The 18,465-nt window shown below is 41.2% G+C and overlaps 1 protein-coding gene across 1 annotated transcript in view; it reads right to left on the reverse strand.

The window, feature by feature from the left end:
- Window positions 1–18,465, reverse strand: part of nphp4 (nephronophthisis 4) — a 229,400-nt gene that overhangs the window by 202,838 nt on the left and 8,097 nt on the right. The window lies entirely within an intron of this gene.

Raw genomic sequence — 18,465 nt, forward strand, 5'->3', positions numbered from 1 at the left:
GTTCAGAGGAAGACAGCCGAGCCTTGTGGGAGCCTGTTTGTAGTCGGTGCCAGGTAGGTGCAATTGTTTACAGACTCTGATCTGCCATTCAAATTGGAAATAATAGCCTACCTACAGCAGAGCCACACTGATTTACATGCACAAAGGCCTGAATATGATAAAGAGACCCACAAATGCTCTGTGATCCATTGGTCCCCAAGCACAATAAAGCCTGTTATTTTTCAAAGCCATAAAGAAGAACATGACAGTGTCAACAGAAAAAAATGGCATAAGTAGACATGAGCTACCTTGAAATACAGAGCCAATTTCTCCCAGCCCACTGTGGCAGAGCCTGTTCATCTTCAACCCCAGCTATCAGCCACCACGGAGCAGTATATTCAAATTCAAAACCTCAGAGGCATTCCTATTTCAGCCACATCAGTCTTTTATCTATGTGGACGGTGAGTTTAAATTACTAGTTTTCCAAATACAAACACTGCAGAATACAAATGGGAAACATAGGAGGCAAAGATACTCGTCTAGCCACGGTTTGATTTAGCTGTTTGTCCGTTTGCCTTTTTTCATATATTCACCGGACGTTGTCTTACCGACAAATATGTTGAGATCCACAAAATAGCTCATAAACTGGTGTCTGCTAAGATGAAAGTCTCTTGCTGGAGGTGATTCAACATTAACACATTTTTGTAAAGGCTTTATCAACACGGGCAGTGAGACAGAATGGGATAAGTAACAATGTCTGGTATCAGAACAGTGAGGCTCTGAAACTGTGAGGAATCACTTTCAGTGGAAACTTTGAGAGAGAAGTTGTTTTATGCAATCTTAACAATACATCTGTTCTCGTCTGACAACTGACTCATTTCTTAATAATAGTAACATGCATTTTCTGGTACTGAACATTTATTCTGTGTGTTTGCTGCGCTGGATTTCAGACAGATATTCTCGCAGCAACAAACACCGGCTGAGCTGAGAGAGTAAAAATATCCCCCATCCCAAGATGCATGTCATTCAGTATTCATGGGCTGAAAACTTTACTTTCACTCGGTTTATTTATTTATTTATTTATCTATTTCCCTCCAACCTTAACTCCCAAATCAAAGTCTCATCTGTGACTGAACTTCTCTTGAACCTATCCCATGCTGTATAAATGAGACATTCAGGTGGGGGGGTCCCATATCTTCTATCATGTTCACCCAAGTTTCCTCCCCATGTGATAATGTGGAATTTGCATTGTGGTCAAAGACGTAGTCCCAAGCCTCAGAGCAATCCAAACGCGGACATTGTTCATGACGGATTTCCAATTCAAAGGTAGAATTTCTTTTTCATCTGCCTCACTGCTTTGATATACCTCCAAATTGATTCTGTTCCAATCTCAGGGAAAAAAAAGGAAAAATAAATAAATAAACACAACATCCCAAAGGAGCAAATATCTCCTTTCCTCAATTTGAAGTAATTCAGATTTTCAAAGGATGTAGTCAATGCTCAAGAAAACAGCCATGACTCGATATGAATATTTTAAAACATAAAACTTAACTAAGGATAAAAGAGTGTCAAGTGTTTTGAATAAATATTTTTATCTAAATTCATTATACATTAGCTGATTTGTACATTTTTTTTCACAATGGTACAAAATTGCTTTAAGCTGCAGCTTGTTCCTCCTCACTGGGCCTTATTAATATATTTTACAATACAAATTCACAGATGGAGAGTTCTTACATGTCCTTTGTTGTTGTTCAGAGCAGGGCAAAAGCATGATGGTGCTATGTCTTCCACCTACTGTGAGTTAAGAGGTGAGTGTTATATTCTAACAGGAAATGAAGCAAGGCGTGTTCCAACAGAAGCCAACTGTTTTGTTTTAGATAACTTATTGATACATGCAAAATGTTGTCTTGTGGGAAAAAGAGGATTCTAAATTTTTAACTTTGCATACTGCTACCCCACTAGCTATCGGAATATATTTGTATTCATGTTCAAAAATTAAACACTGACACCTACTTCAGTTTGCCTGAGCAAAGCTCCAAATTTGTGCCATTTCAAGACCGGCATAAACTGACTACACTTTTTCCCCAGAACTTTACGTTAAGGCAATGTTATGAGATCTCGCTCCTTCCAGACACCACAGGAGCACTGGGAGATGTCATTGAGAAAACAGCTTGCATCGGCAGCAATGCCAGGCGCAGCATATGTCGGACCTAATGAGAGGTTATACTCCGCAGCGACTGTCAACAAAGCAGTAATCGATTCTCACAGGGGTAAATATCCACCCCCCCGCAACTTGAGTAAAGAGGGGCGAACGGCAATGGGGTGACATTAAAACATCATCAGCACAGAGGCATGTAGCTTGAAGTCACTGTCACTACTGACAGCCAGTCTGTCTGCAGCTTCTGGGGGCTTCGCTGAGACCCCTTTGTGGGTGACAGAAAACTTAACTATGACAGCAAAGAGGCAAATGAAAGCGTGAGGGAGCTGTTGTGAGATGTAAAGCTGCGGTAGAAAAGAGAGAGCCAGAGAGATAAAGGGAGACCATTGTGATGGTGGTTCTGCCTTGAATCTGTCTCATAGTAAACTGGTTTTACTTGCTATGGCAGCAGGTAAGAAACGTATCACGGGCTCCATCCAAAATTCCAGACTAACATGCTATTTAGTACGCTAAGACTGTGTGTGAGATTGTTTCAGTGTGTCCAACACCTTGTCGAAAAAAAACAACAGTATGTTAACTGCACACTATTTCCAGTGAAATATTACAGTATTCAAACAGCAGACACTGTGATGGCATACATATCCCTCAATGCATTGTGGTAGACGACAGCGTAACACATTTTTTTAATTAATCTTAAATTGCCAGTGGAGCTGAGGTTGGCACAGGTTGCTATGGTTACGCTTCTTTAACCCACAAGAAGGCTGTCAGGAAGTGATGTGGTAATTACAGCTCACTGCTCCTGAAAAGATACATACTGTTTACAGCAGCAACAATTAATCAATTAATCAATTAGGTGTCAACTGTTAAATTGATGGCCAACTAATTTGATAAGCCTCAATTAGTTTAAGTAATTTTTAAAGAAAAATTTTATGATTTCAACTTCTTAAAAGTGAATATTTTCTGGTTTGTTTCCTCCTCTATGACAGTAAACTGAACATCTTTGGGTTGTAGACGAAACAAGACATTTGAGGTCATCGTCTCGGGCTTGACATTTAATAGACCAAACAACCTGATTAATTGAGAAAATAATCGAAAAATAATCTACAATGAAAACAATCGTTAGTTGCTGCCTTATTACTTTTATTTACAGAAAATTATGTTGAATATTGGTGCACACTTTGAGTATGTGGTGCATAGTGTGCAATTTTGGATGCAGCATAAAATGCTTGAATGAACTGTTGGAATGAACTTATCACACTGCCTTTGAGGCAAAAAACCATTTAATGTGGTGTGAAGCTGTCTTAAACTTGCCAGTTTAAGACAGCTTGCACTGCCTAATTTCATGCATAAAATTAATTCACAGATAAAGAGTTTAAAAACATCCATCTATATTTGGTTTGACAGCTGTTTTAGTGCTACGTTAAATCATAAAGCTGACTTACTGTTTGCTGAAAGATGACTGTAACCAAAACTGTGTTACATTATGTACGTATCAATCAGTGATTTGTAATGTGTATACATAAAACTTAAACAAAAACTTGTGTAATAGCTTCATAGAGTCCTATTAGTGGCTGCTGGTGCTAAACAAGCAATTATGTGCCTCTCACACTGCTATCAGACTGTAAAAGCTGAGACTAATTTTTCCTGCCCCCTCGAGGTGGTCTTTCAAATGCCTGACTTGTGGGCAACTGGGCAAGCACTGAAGGGGGAATCACAGGCATTGCACAAAACAAAGAGGCTGCAAATGAGCATTGGTTTTGCATAGAGAGGTCCAGAGCAACTGGAGTGTAATTGACAGGGCCCTGTTGTTTGACCCCTGGAGGCTTCCCAAAAGAAAAGCAAACAGGGCATTTCCATTTAGTCAACATGCTGGCTGGGAGGCTGGGAGCGCTAGTGTCAGCTACCTGGGACTTAGATAACAGGCCAGCTCCACATGTCTGTATGCCTGTATTAAATATATGCATGTTAAGCATGTACCTGAATGCATGTGACTGTGTGTGCATGTGTGTCTAAGATGAATAAAGGCTGCCATCAGACAGCACCGGGAAAAAAAGGCACACACAATACATGATGAGGCTTTAATGCAGTACATATGTGTGCATGTAACTGTGAGCTCTACTGTATATCTGCTACAGCTGCCTTCCTCTTGGTACTTTGTTGTTAAAAGCAGAAACTCAGAGTCATAGCTCAGCTCATGAAGTGCTATGAAGCTAAGCAGGCACACGCACTCAGTAAGATTCTTGGCTGCAAAACGCTTTGATACTAGTTTTGGCAGGATAGCCAACGCCTTAAGGTGGAGGCGAGAGAGAGAAAGACAGAGGGGAAGAGAGAGATAGAGTAAGTCATTTGACAGGCACAGAAACAGCAGGTATCAGCATCGCAAATCCTCTCGCTGTGAAATTCTGTGACTGTCACCAGGATGGGAGAGACGGCAGTGCGGATGATAAAGAAGCAGAGAAAATGAGAGGGATGGAGGCTCTAGGCTTCCTTGTGGCCAATAATGTCACTGGATCGCAGCTGGGGCAGATAGGACAGAGTATGCGTATGTGTGACAGTTGAATCGAACAGATTTCCAACAAGAGGTCCTCACCGGTCCCACTGAAATTGACCCAAGGGAAAGCTACCAAAAACAGCGAGGATCCAAACAGAAAACAGACCATCAGAATCGCTCTAAATTAGACTGCAGGATAATTAATCCCAAATAGAGCAAAAGCAGCAACTCTGGCAGCATCATGATGCACCACAAATTAACAAACAGAACAGCAATACATGTTCCAAGAATCAGTGTAACGTCATAGCAATGAATTCCAAAAATATTTCCCTATCAGGCTGAATATTATTTACCTGGACAGATTTAGACCTCTGAGTCACTGCCACCATCTCTAATTTCTTTCAATGATTTGGACATGTCTGCTGCTATTCTCATTGGACCTTTGTAGGTTGGAATACACTGCTTGGGCAGTGTCTCAGGCGCCACTATAATGACGCAGGGGATACCCTTTAGCACCTGTATAAGACGCTCCAGGTAAATGGATTGCACTTGGATAGCACTTATCCAGTCTTCCGACCACTTAAATTGCTTTTTACACAACATGTCACATTCACCGATTCACACACAGTCACACACTGGTGGCCAAGGCTACTGTGCATGGTGCCACCTGCTACTCAGTAACCATCCACTCACCCACACGCCAATGGAACAGCCATCGGGAGCAATTTGGGGTTCAGTATCTTGCAGAACCGCTGATCTTCCGATTGGTGGACGACCCACTCTACCTATGAGCCACAGTCGCCCAGGCCTTCAATCTACTCCAATGTAAACCCATCAGCATCATTATTAAATGTTCATAGCAACAGACATACTATTAAGAGTGTGAAAGTCTGCCTAGGTTTAGAGGGAAGGGAAGTGAATGTGTCCAGCAGGCAAGACTTTGACCCAGAGGACTGGTGTTCATGTCTCATGTGAAAGTTAAAATCAGTTATTTTGTCACAGCAGTCGTTCATTTCGTCAGTCCTTACTCACTCGTCAGTCAGTCTTTTCCTAACTCCAAACAAGTGGTTTTGTTGCCGAGACCTAACCACCAACCCCTTCTGCGCCAAGATCGGCGGATCCTTTTTGTTTTAAGATGCTATGCAAAGGCTGTCCCTGGTGTCATCAAGATTGGGCTTGGGTTTCTGACTAAGCATCAAAATATGACAAGTAGGGATGAGATCATGTTGGGTATTAAGAATGGCAGCGTCATGTTTGTGTGCCGGTTCCAGTAAAATAGCAAAAGAGAAACTGCCACAAAAAATGGTGATGACAAAAAATGTAGATGGGATTGACACAGCTTGACCGGTTGTTGTAAATTAAAATAACAACTCCAGTCCAGATCCAGTGTGTAGGATTTAGGGGGATCTATTGGCAGAAATGGAATATAATATTCACTATCACTATTCAACTATCAATCATTGTATTTTTGTTATCTCAGAATGAGCCCTTCATATCTACATAACTGGAGAGGGCCTTTTAAGTTTTTATATTACCCAAAGACCACCACGGGTAAGCAAGAGGTGGGCAGAGGCTTCAATACAGTATAGTGAAGGGGTATTCAGTTGGTTGCAATCTGCAGCCTCACCACTGGATGCCAGTATATCCCACACACTGCTTCATTAAAGCAACATTTTTTTAACCAGCATGAAAAATGTTACATCAATGCTCCGTAGCAGCTGCTAACCGCTTCTGTGTCAAATTAAAAAAGACATCGAAGGGACAGATACTATGTCAGTCACCGGTGATTGATGGGGTAAAACTACACCACCTCCCCAATAGAAAGCTGTTAACTCAAACACAATGTTGCTCTTGCTGAAGAGTTGGTAACTTTGGATCCTTGCAAAAATGCATAACACACTTCTAAACCCTATACAGTGTTTTAAGGGGGCCATTCTGCAGGATCAGAGACGTAGAAGTGGAGCAGGCAGCTTGTGAAAACCTAAAGCATGACAGGTGAAAAAAGGAACAAGGAGTGTAATGGAGCTGATTGAGAAGTTGAAGGCAGAGAAGGTGTTCTTTTCTATCACCTGAGTGACTGGTGCGAGGAAAAAAAGAGGCTTGGGCTGCATTAATGGAGGCAGCAAATGTGTCCCCTGAGGTGTGCAGTGGCTGAAGTAGAAAAAAAAGTGGTTTGATATAAAAGTTTATGTCATAAGGACAAAACAGAGAGAGAGGGGAAAAAAGAAAAAGAACAGGTGGAGGACAGGGAAAAGCTGATTTATCAGCCAAAGATGAGAGGACTGCAGCAATTACTGGAGAAACAGCCCAATTATGTGGAATCCCTCCAAGGAATGAGGGTGACAGTGATGCGATTTCTATCCAGCAAAGGCTTTCATCGACCAGTAATTCTCATTTTTCAAAAATCTCCATCTGAGGCTATTTTAGACTACAGAGAATTTTTAAAATGCTAGTGAGGCTACTTTATTTAGAAATGAGCAACCTTTTATTGTCATTGTAGATGAGGATGTCTGGCCAGCATGTATACAACTGAACCTCAATAGTTTTCTGGTACTGGCCAAATAGAGAAAACAGGCATCAAATATCAGATTCATCATCTTGCTTACTTATTGTTTGATCTGACAGTTCAAGATTTAAATCAAAATTTAAGATGATAACCAGACCCAGTGGGTATCGGCCAAAGTCATAAGCCAGACAGTAAAAACATTATGATAACCATAGGTAAAGGAATCCAACATAAAAATCATGTACAGTAGTGCCCTAATGTTTGGCATTGACATTTTGGGCCTTCTGACACCTGTTTTTACCATAAATGCAGAAGTGTGACAGAAATAGATTGTTGACGTATCACTGTTGATACATTTCAAAAAGAATACATCCACCCACAAAGGAAAATAAAGCACATTTGTTGAACATGAAGGTGCATGAAAACACTTGGTCTGCTTACTCACATTTCCAAAGCTTTCAACCACATCTCAAGGTCTTTCCTTTTTATATGTTTGCCAACTGTAATGCAAAAATACCCCAAACATCATTTCACTTTGGTTGACAGGTGCAAGGCCAAATGTTTAGCATGGAGCACATGCTCCCTTATCTTTAATCACAAAGATTCGGACCGAATGGAGTCTAGTCTCTTGCTACACTGGCTCTATGTCTGCTATCTCGCAGCAGTAGATCTGTGACCAGTATCGTGGCTGACCATCTTGCTTCACTGCAGCAGCAGCAATTACACATCAATGCTGCACACTCTTGTGCGTTATATTGACCTTTTGAGTCTTTTGCTTCCGTCGCTCTCACAGAATTTACTCTATATCATGAGCTACTTTGTGGTTTTGGAGTTTATGATTTGGGTCCTCTCAGTGTAAGGCCAAGCAGCAATATTAAAAACAAGTTAAGGTCAAGCAGGAAAACGTTGTTTGTGTTGTTGGGCAGTGGAAAGCTTAAACTGTAAAGCAGCAACACCAGTTGACTTATACTTCAGCACCCAAATAACCTTATTTGTATATCAGTTATTCACCCTGTGTTATGTTGAATTTTTGGAGAAAAAACTTTTTTTCTCGCATGCCTTGGGTGACAAAATAATCCAAAAACTGAGAAGGAGGGGTGCCTGCCTTAAACAACAGCAAAACTATATCAAAATATCCTTTTACAAACTCTGGCAGTACAATCAAGATCTCATTTACCCAGTCATATGCTCAGTACTTCCCATACACGTTAAATTTCCTTGCTGTCACACAGCGCTTTCTGATGTGAAACTGAATTTGAAACTTATCCATGCTCTCTTCAAAGCCAGACTCCAGTAACAACAACAGTCATTTTACCTTGCTGAACACACCAGCTGCTGGTCTACCACCTCCGTGATCAGTTTGTTTTTGTTATTCTGTGACTTTGGTGAATTTGAATTAACCCTTAAAAATCACCAAGTCACACAGTAACACAAACAAACTAACTGATCGAGGCATCTGTAGACCAATAGGTCCCATGTTTAGAAAGGTTTAATTGTGGGAAGTACTGAGCCTATGACTGGATAAATGAGAGTTGGCTTTTACTGCACGAGTTGTGTGCGCGTTTGTAAAAGGATATTTTGATATTTTGTTGTTGTTAAATGCAGCCACCTGCTTCATTTTAGGATACTTCATTCACCGGACAGACCAGGTTTTCTTCACAAATTCAATGTTGCACGGGGTGAATAATTCATATAAAAATTATTGGGGTCTAAGTATTATGGAAGGAAAATTAACTACAACTTTGATACCAGTTAAGATGTTTGATTGATGATGACACAGTTTAGTTAGAAAGAAATATTGGGTGCAAAACTGACACTTTGGCTTGAGAGTGGCACAAGAGGAAAGCACTGAGTCACTAGATGTCCAAAATGTAAATGGTTCATCACCTGAGGAAAACAAATGTTACTTTAATTTCATGATAATCTGTCTTTTTGCAAATCAACATGGACCAAAAGGTTAGTCAAGAGGTAATTTTGATAATAATGCTAGATTAAATGTTGGGAAGAGGTCAACAAAATATTTAGGTATCATGCTCTAAAGACTATCTATAATACATGTCATGCTAATGTGGGAAGTAGTTGTCCAAAGGGACAACTTTAGACCATACTGATCATCCTCAAACCCCACAGAAAGTGAGGAAAATGTTCACAATTTAATTTGAATCCAAATGTCACTTCTCTGAAACACACTGTTATTACCTGAAAAAAATGCTTTCTCTCTAGATATGAGGAAGACAGACACTGACAAAGATGGATTATGTCTCCAAACTGACTCGGGTATCACAGATGACGTTAAAAACTGTCAACTCTGAGTTACATGTATCCTGACAGGTTATATGCCCTGGATCACAGCCAAGCCTGGTCTGAGACAGATGAGAAATTAACAAGATGAAAGAACAGTAGTAGTCCAGTAATTGTGTCAGACATATAGCTAGCCTGCTTCAATGACAGTCCGAACCTATTGTCAGCATCACACTGACTCCAGTTTCCATAACACATGCCTGTACACAATAAAAACCTCCTCATCAGCACAACTCCCATAACCTTTCCCCGAGTCCCTGTTCCTCGTTCTTAGCTTTGCTGCCTCTGGTGTTCGCTGCCTTGTCCCTGACTCCAACAAAAAAATCCAAAGACTCTGCATTCTACAACATCCCCAGCTTTGCCAACGACAGATCTCAACGCTTGCTGGGTAAAGTCTTAGTTTGTCACCCAGGTTTTGGTCTCCTGACATTTTGTAAATCCTGTCTGAAATGCCTCACAGACAAACTGCGGGCACTGACTGTGAACGCTGGAGATGCATCACAATAAGGGAGGAATGCAGGAAATATACAACGATGAAAGGGCTGGAGGAACACTGCCAGACTTCAGATTCAAAAAGGTATTCTATAAAGGTGTATTTCAATGGAAGTCGGAATTGACATGTCAAAGCCTGCAACAACAAAGTACACGACAGACAGAACCTCTTTCTTTCTTTCTGTCTCAATGTCTCTCTCCCTCTCTACCTCACACACAGGCAATGCAGACCCCCGGGAGTGCTGATAGCAGAATTATAGGGACGAGCTCACTCTGTGTGTGCATTTGAGCGCAAGAGTGTTTGCATGTGTGGAGGGAAAAGAGGGAGTGACGGAAAGAGAAATGAGCTGGGGATGGCACAAGAACAGTCAAGTAAGAATCGAGTCAATACGCACCACACACACTAGAAATAAGTCACACACACACACTCCTAACACCTCCTTGGGGCTCTCATCTCTCCCTACTGTCACCTCGGCAGTAGCTCTTGTGGCCCTTGAATTCCCTCGATCACACACACACCGACAGTATATAGCTGTGTGTTTCAGGGTGTGCCACTCCAGTGTGTAAAGCTGTTAAGCAGCAGCTGCTCCGCTAGATGTTTGGTCCCCGTGGAGCTGAAATATTGATCAGTTCTCGGGCAAGGCAGCAGCGTCTGCACCCCCACCATCCCCATGTATAATTGAAGTGTATATCTCTTAGTGTGGCATGCCAGTTGGGAGAAGGAATTAAGCCCCGAGGTAAGCTGAAGGCCTGTCTGTGCTGCTGTAGCAGCTCCTTTGTCCATCAATCATATGGCTTTTCACACAGGCGGGTTTCATGGGCTCGCTACATTTACTGTAGGAAGTGCCATGCCCTATAAAAAAGAGAATGGAAGACAGAATATAACAAGACTCAATATAGCTCCTTGTTTTACTGCTCACCATTTATCTGAGCTCTAAGCAGTTTAAAGGAGGACTCCTTTGGGCCATTCTGGACTAGTGAGCATTCATACAGGAGCACAATTCAATATGTGAAAGGATTTTTGTTGTTATACATTTTTCTTTTTGTCAACAAGTCACATGAGAAGACCTAAATCAACAATGTGTTAGTCTGTCTCTGAGTACTTGGACTTCCAAAAAAAATCTCCATTGTCCATGTTCATGGTACCAAAGAAACAGGTTATCTGGTGCACTGATGTTTTTTAAAGACCAAGTGAAATAAAATACATATGTTCCCAGTTTTAATCCTGTGTCCCTGTGTCAATTGATCATTTATCGCTTGTTATATGCCAAATATATGTTAAAAAAAAATCAGTAGCGGAGTATTTTTACATCAAAGTCCCTGTCTTTTTCTGTAAAACAATTTCAAATGTCTGATGACTCATCCTGCACTCGGAGGCATTTACAGAAGTTCATCCAGTCAAATGAAACTTTTGGCGAATATCTACCACAACGGTCATTTCAGCCCGCACTTCATCATTTGTGGTCTGTAGCTAACAGAGCAATATGGAGAGAGACAAGAGGAGATATATGTTGCAAAACCCTTTCAGTTCCAAAACAATGTTGCTGAGGACTCTTTCATTCATCTCTCCCTCGTCCTTCTGATCTGCGAGGGAGGTGTGTGCGGAGCCAACAGACTGCTGTAGCTCCTTATCGCGCTAAACTCTAGGCCCACCCACTTTTAAGTGGTCTAATCAATTCAAAGGATTTGATTTAAATCCATTTTGTAACTGTACACTGCTCAAATATTCAGTTTCACTGGGAAGTACATCACAGCACAGAAGATATAGACGCTCCAACTTCTGCTTCACTGGGACTCCAACAGTGCTGTACACTACTGGAGCTCTATGGCACAGAGTAACAAGCTATATCAGGCTTTGGATACACAGCCAATAATTGTATGTAGGTGAAAATTCATAGTAAATAGCATAAAAAATATATTATATTCATATATTTCCATCTTATTCCTTAAGACTAACATTGATAACAAATCTAGTCTTCCTATGTGTCCTTCATATGAAAGATCTCAATCTATATATTTGCCACAGTCCATGTTTACAATTTCCTGTAAACATGAAATTGCTTGCATGGAAAATAAGGAATGAATAAGAAATAGTACATATACGCAGCACAGAGAAGCAAGTCACAAAAACACAATATACTGCCACAGCAAATACAGGTGTGTATGATACACACTGCGTTGCAGGGCAGGCTGAGCAGAAATGTGCATCCTGATTAATATGAACACCAGCTGCTGTTTAATATGCAGCTCATGAACGAGTTTAAAAAACATTATGCTTTAAATGTGATGGTTTACAGACAGGTGTCATAATTACAACTACGCACGTTCAAACAGCCTGCATTTTCAAACCAGACACAAACACAGTGCACTTATTCATGGGGTTTGTGGATAACACTTAAAATAAAAAAAGTTTTTCAGCATAAATAAATGTGTTGCATTAAAGTGTTTTAATCAGTTGACAACTTATTTTAAGAAGTTGTTAAAAAATTAAGAACATTTCTGAGATTCTTGAGTGGGACTGAATTAAGATAAATAACTAAATAACAACACAACTTCTGGATAAATATTAAGTTGGTTTAACTTTATTAAGGTTTGGGGGTCAAAGCAATAATGTTGGTTGTACTTAACCAATTGGGATTGTCGGATTATAAAAGGATTTACTCAATAAGGCCACAGTTGGAACTGCTTATACAGATCCATGCAAATTGTTACCTTCATTTTTTTAAGTTGAACATGTGGATTCTTTTTATAGTGTGAGGCAGCGCAGATCGCTGTCAAAAATGTATCTCTGTGTGGTGTGGTGCATGTATGTTTATGCCATGTCACCAACTTGGCAATCTCTTAAGCCTTCCACATGCAAAGAAAAAGAAACAGGATTATTCAGTCTGTTTATCAAACCTATTCATTTAAGCCAGTTATGTAAATCTAAAGCAACTGGTTGAAGAATCCATAGGTGTAAGCTATGCATTTGAAATAAAAGGTGATAATTGCACCATTAGAGCAAACACAACCCACACATATGCAGCATAATATACACAGCGGTTTAAATACAAACACACCATGTACTGTGCATGGTTACATCTGTGGTCAGTAGCTGTGTCTTTTACTGTAGGATACCTGACATTAAAAGTCAGCCCCCTCTGTTGTTTTTTTCTGCCTGTACAACCATAAAGCATGATTCTGAGCAACAAATATTAAGTGGACCTTGAAGACAGATTATTTTGTCAAACTACTATTTCTAAAGTCAAGAATGAAAACTGATGTTTAAAGGCTCCGCACACCCACACAGTTGTTGTCAGCACATCTGCTCAGGTTGACATTGGGAACATGTTGGATATCATATGATGTAATGTCACCAGTCTCAACATATTAAAAAGCTGACATAATGTAACTCGTCTATCATTTTTTGCAACCCACTTTAGCTGAAACCACACCCACTTCCACCTGATGAAAACAGTCTGCCAGACCTCAAGGCACAATAACTGGCTGCCAGCCTACTGCTGCTGCTATCTGGATCTCCACTTGTATACGTGTATTTCTAGTCATCTGACCACTCAAAGCACTTTTTCCACTACCATTCAGACACACATTCACACTCTGGTGGCCAAGGCTACCATACAAGGTGCTGCCTGCGACTCAGTTTTTAACACATTCACACACCAATGGAACAGCCATCGGGAGCAATTTGGGGTTCAGTGTCATGCTCAAGGTGACATGCAGACTGGAGGAGCCGGTAATCGAAACCGCTGATCTTCCAATTGCTGGACGACCCTCTCTACCACTGAGCCACAGCCACCCCAAACTTGCAAGTGCATCCATAGATGTACCGCACAGCCCTTTTTCACTCCCCATGGAAAGTTTGCTATTCCAGCAGGGAGTTAGATGGCAGTCCAGCCACTGAAGGTCTGTCTCTGCAACACATGACAGCTACAGTGGCTTGGAAAATAGAATCATGTGTAGTTGAAGGAAAATATCGCCTATTTTCAATCAGCTCTGTGTCATCGCATTGTGGACAGTGTGTGCAGGCAAGCAGAAGTCCGGTAGACCTATGCTAGCAATGAGCAGGGAGCTGCGGGCGCTCATGGCACTGGGGGAAGCCAAACACTGCTCATCTGCACACACTACTCACACTGTGATGACAAAGCTGGTTAAAATTCCACAAAGTTTCCATATAACAGCTGTAGCAACTGGAATTCAGCCAGTGACTGTAAAAACAGGTAAAGACATGGGAGGCATACACATGTGAAGAAGACACATAGACACATAAAGGAGGTAGAGAGGCATCAAAACCCAATGTCCTGTCTCTGAGGAGTGGAATGAGAGGGGGTAGATTTCCTCAGAGTTTTTTGGCAAGAGTGGTTTTCAAAGCCACTGATGAACTCAAGCTGTGCAGTTTCACAGGGCCCCCAGCGTGCCATAGCAGGTACAACTTGCAGCAGTAGGCTGGCAGCCTATCATCGGGCTTTGACATCTGGCAGCCCACTTTCGTCATGCAGCAATGGGTGTGGTTTCATCTAGACGATAGACACTGCCATACAAGGTGCAGCTAGGGAGAGATGTCAGTGCTGAAAATAGGTCTAATGACGCAAAGTGAAAACACCTGCGTGGGTGTGGGTACAGAAATATTGCACATTTTCCTAACACAATTTCAGCTCTTCATTGTTTAGTGATATTATTGTTACTTTTTCCATAGTTTAACAGTTGATTATTTGGGGTGGCAGTAGGGACGGCTGCTGAGACGTGGGCTAACTTTAGCAAAGTTAATGAAAATAATAATGAAGACTAACAGAGAAACAGCATAATAACCAGCTACACTACTACACTGAATGTTTCAGGTTCAATCAATGGGTGCCTTTCATCACAGACGTATTCAGGTTGAAACACCTAAAACTGCATCGACAGGGAAGAACATCATTTATTTGATTTTTTCCACTAATAGTATATTCTTTTCTTATGGAGATAAATTAAGAGTTGAAGTGAGAATCTCACATTTCTCTAACAATGGGGAAAAGTGCAGAGCCTCTTCCTACGTGACAGCTGAATGAAAACGCTTGAATGGATCATGAGTGCAATCATGTGTGATAGACTGCAAACACTGTATATAGCACACAACAACAAATATACTTAAGTCAAAAGACAAGTTTTCCTTCAGCTGAGCCAGCCTTTCTGGAGTATGTGTCTCCTTTTAGAAAGCAAGCCAAAAAGGGGAGGGGTGGAGGCTCTAACAGTAGCTTCCCTACAGCACTGACAGCTTAAATTTGGCAACATATTGTACACTTTCAGGAGAAAACTTGTGCTTCACAGGATGAATGTGACTACTGCCACGTATTCATTACTTCGAGCCCAAGTTTAAACCATATGGGATTTTTCACTTTGAAACCAGTTTGCTCTTTAGAGAACAACTATTCAAGAAACAAAAGCGGAGGAATTGCATGACTGATGTTCAAATGTTTTCCCATCGGTGAAGCACTGTCTTCCTCTGTTTTTCACTGCTTTGAAGTCATGTAATAAGGCTGTGTATGTGCAGGCTGGTACATATGGTGGTATTGTTTTCATCACAATGTGGGGATCAAGACATGAGAGCCCACTCTACTGTGGGGGGGGCTCCTTTGGTTTAAGGTAGGGTTAGGGTTAGCGGGTTAGCGAAAGGGTTAGGTGTATACATGCGGTTAAGGTGAGGAAAAGGGACAAAGGAATAAAAGGTAGAGAAATAAAATATGTGTGCGTGTTTTATTCCCAGTTTATTCTGTGCAGTGCTACCTACGTAATGCCAAACAGCATTAGGAGACCAAAAAAAAACAGAGGTTGCACGGACAGGAACAAAACTTGGCCTTTTCTCCAAAGCCCAGCTGTCGGCCTGATAATGTTGCACATATGAGAAGGAACCACTGGCTCCCTGTGAAGGCAAGGAGTTCAAATGGAGTGATCACAGTGAGAGACAATGCAGAGAGATGCACATTTCTCCCTGCTTCCTCCGGCCTCTCAACTCCTCCGTCTGTGCCGTCTGTAGCACAACATTGCCCTCTTCTGCCCGCAGCTTTCACTACCTTAGACTGGAACGAGAGCTACCTTGTAGAAAATATCCTAACAGTTGTCAAATGCTCTGAATCATGATGTGAGAAAACCAGCCACTGGTGAGAAAGTGCAAATAGCCTGGGTGATTAAGGACACAAGATAAATAAAAAAAAGACAAAAAAGGGACATTCGTCCAAAAGGATGGCTTTATAAAGCACATACACAGAAGCCCATGACATGTCCAAATAGCCTTCTTCTTTCTCAGTAGCAGAATCCAATTGAAGTGAATGTAAAATGACCTAAATTTCCCTTTGTGCATCTAACCAAACAGACCTAAATTCAAGCAAAGGCCCTAATTTTCAGTGTGAAATTATTGAGCTGTAATAGCCTCCTTCCATGCATAAAAGCAGTCTTTCAAATGATTGAAAATCATTAAAGCATTGACAAAGAAATCAAAACCAAATGTGCACTCTACGTCCAAAATAAAAGCTTTATAACTCAGACTTGACAACCTGAAAACAACTCGTAAAGCCACACAAAAAGCAACAGACGTCGGCATTGTCAAAACGTCTTGCCTCTGCTGGAAAGTGAAAGAAATGCAGAGACAAAGGCAAGAAAACAGATTTAGTAAGAGCTCCTTTTTTCTCTCTTTAATCACTGTGCATCTTTGCTTTTCACTCGATATTAAAACCAATCCATCATGGCTGACTGGGGGGAGGTGGGGGGCTTGCAATTTTCACCCGGCTCCTGTAACTTAGGAGAGGATCCCCCCCTCTGACATTATTTGGATATCAAACAGCAATTTGCCACTCATAAACACCAGCATGAATGCGAGTGCATCGGGCCAAATCCAATAAAAAAGCCGGTGCAGCTCTTGCAGCATGACACAGAGAGGGCCAGCCCCACTTTATCATCCTGATAGGATATGATGTGGTTTATATTATTACCCTGGATGGATAATAGGATTTGGACGCTTATTGGGATACCAAGTGGGTTTTTATACAGGCTATGACTATTATGGATCAAAGTAAGGCCATACACTGTGAGAGATTGTTCGATCAAAAGAACATCAAGCAGAGGAAAAGGAAAGAAAACAGATGGTGACAAAACTGGAAATCAGAATGTGCCATGGCTGTGACTCATTGGCGTCTCTGTAAAAAGCCTTATGCAACACTCTGCATTTATCAGCCAGCTACAGCTCACGGAATTCTTTCCATTAAAAAGAGTTTCTCTAAACACCTTGTGCAACTGCTCACACTGCAAGCAGACGAGGCATCTTCAGCATCGGAGGCTACAGAGGAGCTGAGCAGTGCTCTGACGCCATTATAAAACAGTGGGTGACTGGCCTCCAACCAGGATCTACAGAGGCCTTCAGATGTTTGATTGAGAGAGAACACAGGCGTCCAGCTGTTCACCAGATATCTGCTAAAAAATAACATAATGACCTGGGATAGATGGTAAACCCGATGCTGGGAGATACATTTTCGAGGGATAATAACACCACATATGGTTACGTTTGGTAGTTAAAACTGATGACCCTTTCCCAAAAAACTCCTCTGTAGGGCGCTGCAGATAGACTCCATCTTTCAGCTGGAGATTTAAGCCATGTGATAGCAGGAACGTCTCTTAAAGTGTTGAGATTTAAGCAAGATAATGCTAAATACCTGCCATCAGCAGGGCTGCTGTGCTGTGTTTGACCCTGGTTTCTGGCTTTTGATTACCACAGAAGGAGGTAAGAGGAGAGGGGACAAATATTTACTGCTGCACATTTTCTTCTCTCAAAATGAAGGGCAGGTGGATGAAATAGAGCTGCAGAATGAAGTGAATTTGTGTTTATGAAGAAGAGGCAATAAAAAACTAATAATACAATAAAAATTCATGACAATGAGAGGTTGCAGTTAACTGTTACAAATTAATTACCACAAAGAATGAATAAGCGTTCTCACGAAAATTAACCGCATCAAAAGGTCTATTTTTAATGTTTTACTATCACTGACACTGAAGGACTCTTCTCTGTTGGTCATTTTTAAGCACTTTGCGTTGACTCTTTCAGAACTCCCTCTTTTCGTCTTACTATATAATGATGAAAACTCTGTCTGTGGGTGTCTGTGTGTCTGTTCCGCGTTTTTCTCCTCACTGACTTGGTCAATCCATGTGAAATTTGGCACAGTGGTAGAGGGCCATGGGAGGATGCGAATGAAGCAACATTACATCAATTGGCCAAAGGGGGGCGCTATAGCAACTGACTGAAATTGCAAACTTTGAATGGGCATATCTCATGCCCCGTATGTCGTAGAGACATGAAACTTTGCACAGAGATGCCTCTCCTCATGAGGAACAAATTTGCCTCAAGAACCCATAACTTCTGGTTGTACAGATTTTCCGCCATTTTGGATTTTTTGAAAAACACTTCAAATCGATCTCTTCCTAGGAAGTTTGACCGATCTGCATGAAACTGGGTGAACATAATCTAGGGACCAATATCTAAAGTTCCCTCTTGGCAAAAGTTGGAAAACTTACTAA

Source organism: Epinephelus moara, chromosome 16 (genome assembly GCF_006386435.1).
Source record: "Epinephelus moara isolate mb chromosome 16, YSFRI_EMoa_1.0, whole genome shotgun sequence".
NCBI classification, from domain to species: Eukaryota; Metazoa; Chordata; class Actinopteri; order Perciformes; family Serranidae; genus Epinephelus; species Epinephelus moara.